Source organism: Vigna umbellata, chromosome 4 (genome assembly GCF_029865625.1).
Source record: "Vigna umbellata cultivar VRB3 chromosome 4, Vumbellata_1.0, whole genome shotgun sequence".
Lineage (NCBI taxonomy): Eukaryota > Viridiplantae > Streptophyta > Magnoliopsida > Fabales > Fabaceae > Vigna > Vigna umbellata.
In genome coordinates, this window is record NC_142168.1 from 46,823,457 (window position 1) to 46,828,434 (window position 4,978).

Consider the following 4,978-nt stretch of genomic DNA (forward strand, 5'->3'; position numbering starts at 1 on the left):
GTGAGTTGGAGTAATCCTTCCTTTCTTTTAACCAAAACCGTGAGCCTTCAACTTTGGAGTGAGTTTTTGTTTATGAGTGACTTTTCTTGTTGTTTAACCTTTTTTGTTGTGAGTTTTCTTGCTGCTTTTGTGTAGTAAATACGAGAACAAGTCCAAGGCATTCTTCCTCAAAAGGAGATAACACTCCTAGAAGCACATCTTGCAAATTGGACATGAAGAAAGAATTTAAGCAAATCCAAAAGCAACTTGATTTTCTCACCAACAAAATGGATAAGGAGTTCAAGTTAAAGGGCTGATCGGGGTCATATCCGAATCAAATTAATATGCAATTAAAATGCAGTATATACTAGGAAGTGACTCTTAGGTCGTCTCTCAAGGATGGTTCAGGAAATAGGTCAAACACATAGTGGGGTGGAGGTTTTGGACAATTTGTGCTAATTAATTTAACTAACACAAAGACTAATTAAAACACGAATTAAAGACAGGCTGACCACTAGTTCAATTGCATTTGTTCTAATCCCTGATTAACAATAATTAACCGCTTCTCTCACCCTTATTCCAATAGAATTAACCAACTAAGCGAAGTCTAATCTCATTTTCATAAAATGCGCATTAAGCAAACGTAATGCACCAGAATTAATTGATTCAGCACTCGATTAATTAACTAAGTGAGAATTAAACTCAATTAGTCCATTAAGCGTGTCCTAATTGCAAGTGCAAAACAAGTTGAATTATGATGTGGGCACACAAGAATATAATCACAATTAAAGCACAATAATCTCATGGAACAATGCAACTTCCCTAGTGTTCAACCCTGCACAATTAAGCTACCATTAAAACGAACTTCAAACATCAAAGTGAACTCGAAATCATCATATTATAGGCAATACGAAATCACAATGTGAAACTGGAACATCGAGATTAAAACTGGAACGAAAATTAAACTACAAACAAAACTAACTCAAGAACTTAAAACAGGTGCAGAGAACTAATAAACGAATGGAAAATGAACTGATTAAAAGGGAAAACAAACAAAACAACAACACAACACCAACAATGAAACGCAACTACAAAACACACAACACATAAATGAAATAGCACAGAAATAAATCAACACACAAAAATGAAAGTGGAAAATTGTAAATGAAATCAGAAACGAAAACAAAATTGTAAAATGAAATTGTAAACGAAATTCAATCTAGAGTGCATAAGCAAGATGAGCAATAGAATTAAATGAACTTTTACTTAAGTAGTAAAAATGAGAATATGAAAAGACCTCACATGGAGGGGCTGTTCATGTCCTCAGAGCACCATAGGCAATGGAATAATAGAATGGGAGGAAAAAGGAGATACTTGGGCACTAAACCTAGGTGCCAAGTTTGACCACACTTTGGGCCTTTTCCTAAATGACCAAAATTGGGCCCAATGTGCAAAGGTTTGCCCAAAATTACAAAAACGAATTAAAAAACGAAATTACAAACTAAATAACATAAAACGTTGAGGTAGAAAATAATAACGGGAATATTTAAGCTTAGATAATTAAAATTAATTAAAATAAGAATTATTGGTCAAATTAAGCACAAATAGCAAAACATAGGAAATATTGGACATTTAAGTATAATTCCCTAATTAAGTTTGGTACAAGAAGCTAAGTGAATAGGAGAAAATATTTATTCATCAAGGGCCAACAGGAAGAACACAAGTGATGAATCAATATTTTATACTATTCACTTAGTTTTCCACAATGAATTGTGTTTAATTCTCAATTATTGTCTCATTTTCACTATTTGGACTTAATTAGACTATTAATTCTTATTTTAATTAATTTGAATTATTTGGGCTTAATTATTCCAATTATTATTTGCAGGACAATTTTGGAAACATATTTTGGGACTTCAAGAGGGTGGTCACGTCAATATTACAGTTTAATTTCGTTTATAATGTAATTGAGTCAAACTTTGTGACTTTGGGCTAAATTTTAGGTCATCTTTTGTAGAAGCCCATTAGAAGGGTAGAATTATAATTTGGGTTTATATACCCCAAAATCAGATTTCATTTCCTGCTCTCTCCCCCTCACTTTTCACGTTTTCCTTTAGGTTTTGGAGCTTGGTGTGTTTTCTTCCCTCCCCTTTGGGAGGGTTTTAGGTTTGCTTTCCTTTACTCTTAATGTATTGAATGTTTTCCATTTTAATTGCAATTTCTGTTGTGTTCTTGCTTTTATGTTTTATAGCACTTTCGTTTAATGTTGTTGAATCTTCAATTTCATTCATGCATTGCCCTTTTGTTTCCAATCTCGTTTACACTTTTAGCTTTCAAACCCATACAATTTCGTTTTCCAATTTGCGTTTTGTGCTTCAGTTTCGTATTCTGCATTTTGTTCCAGATTTGATGTTGAATTCCCTTTTCCTTTTGCTGCATTTACTGTAATACCGTTCGGTCTCTAAAATTCTTCATTGTTAGTACCGTTTAGCTTGTTATTGTTCGTCTTCTGTGCATTTCGTTTCTGCATTCTGATTAGCATTCTATTTGTGTAATATCGTTCGGTCTATAACATGCTTCACTGTTAAAGACCGTTCGACTTGTTCTTCTTCGTTCTTGTATTTGGGTAATATCATTCGGTTAGATTCTGTATTAACTCGTTCAATTTTCCATTCTCATTTCCATTCGCTTTCTTGTCATCATATTGTTCGACTTTTACTTACATGTACCGTTCAACATCTTAATCTTCCTGCATTTCTCCTCTTCTCACACTCACCTTAAATCGTCCGGTCTCTAACACAGTTCATTGTTAGTACCGTTCGGCTTAAATGTTTTCAACATTTACTTCAATGTTTTCAATTCTGTTTGGTTGTGTTAATTTCATTTTAATGTTTTCTTAAGTGTGCTTGGTTGGTCATTAGCAAAATTACATTGGTTCTTTGAGATTTCTGGACTGTAATTGTGTTTATGCTACTCTGGCTTGACATCCTATTAAATCTGTTTTTTGCTTGTGATTGGGTATACGCTTAGTTGCCTAATTGGTGTTTAATCTTCACTTAATTGATTGGGTTGTATGGTGCATAATTGATTGGATTTGTGCATTGCATTCGCTTAGTTTGCAATTTTGAGCACTAGATTAGCCTGCGCTTAGTTGGGTAATTTGTGTTGGATTTGGTTTAGAGTAGTGTGTAATTATTGTTAATCTGTGATTGGAAGCATGTAATTGAGCTAATGATCAACTGTTTTGAAATCTCTCTTTATTTTCGTGCTTAATTTAGTTCATATTTGCATTCACAAATCTGTCCATAAACCACCCCCACCAAGTGATTGACCTATTGATTGAACCACATTTGGTCCTTGAGAGACGACCTAGGAGTCACTTCCTAGTCTATACTGCACTTTATTGCATATTAAATTTGATTCGGGTACGACCTCGATCAACAAGCTTCCTTTTCATATGCTTAGAACGTCCAAGAAGTACCATGAGGATCATCCTTGTAGAAATCCAATGATGCCTCTTCCTAAGCTCAAATTGTCTTCCTTTCATGAAGAAGAAGACCTTAACATTTGTTTAGATTGAATAGCTAATGTAGATAATCTTTTTACTTTGTATAGAGGCTTAGCACTCCATGAAGTGTTCAAATACCATGAAAATATAAGAAGAGAGGGTGGAGAACATGAGAGAAGAGAGGGTGGACGAAATTTGAACCCCCCAAAGGATTCCTAAGTTCCTTTAATGTTTTTCCATAAGTCTCGTTATATAGAAATTGGATTGGGCTTTGTTTCAGGCTTTTCTGTTGTTGTAATCTTCTTTATGATAATGTAATATATTCCAATTATCTTCTAAAAATTCCAATATCTTCAAAATATATTTGATTGCTGTGGAGATCTAAAACTATTTGAGAAGATATATGCTAAATTATAAAATATTTAGGAAATATTATCTTTTGATATTTATTGATATAGTTAAATAAGGTAATTATTTAACAATATCAAATAAAATATCTTAAGATATATTTTTCCTAAATTATTTTAATAATAAACATTTATCAATTATCAAAGCTCTTTTAGTAGAAAAGAGTAGAGAAAATCGTAATATCCAATTTTTGATGCATTTTCCCTCTTATTGTCTTAGCAAAATTTCTCCACTTTTTCATGCTATGCTTGGATTAACTCCTTGTGGTCTTAATTATTTGTCATTCTTGGATTTATCTTTAAGGTGTCATGAAACTTTAATCAATTTATTTTCACACCTCAATAAGCTCAACTTAGTTGCAGCTGCACTAACACACATCAAAATATCCAAATAACATATGCAACTAAAAAGCTATTTTTAACATGTTTTTGTATCTCATGCTAAATAAACTCAATTATAACAAATCCTAATTAAAATATTCTATTAAAGTACAAAAACCAGTTAAGAATCCAATATTAAAGGCTAAATGAGGGCCTAAATATACACTCATCACACATTCACGTGCTTCATCCGATACAAATCAAAATTGGACGTTAGGAACAAAAAAGATATTCACGGAATGTTTTCTCCATCACAAGTTGTACTAGAAAGATAATACAACCTACTTCTATCAAAGTATGAAAAAGAAAGCCTATTTTGACAAGTTGAATTTAACCAATGACTACTTCATACAAAAAGACTAAGAAGAATCAAGAATCAAGGCCAAAGCTCTATCTAACAGAAATTTTTTGAGAAGCCTTTAAATAGAAGAAGATTCAAAGAAAGAATCAAGATAATAGCTTACGAAGAGAAAAGAATAAAAAGAGAAAAAAGGAACAAGAAAATATCGTCGAGAGAAAGGCACAAAAGAGCTCAAGAACTCAAAAGAAAATATTTGAGATGAGAAAAATCCCAAGTCAAGAAACACTCTCAAGCTTCATTGTAATATAAGCTTACTATTAAAAGAAGATAGAAGAGAGAAAATCGTTCAGTGAGTCTGTAGATTGAATTGTTCTTAACATATATCCTCTCCGTGAGAGTAAT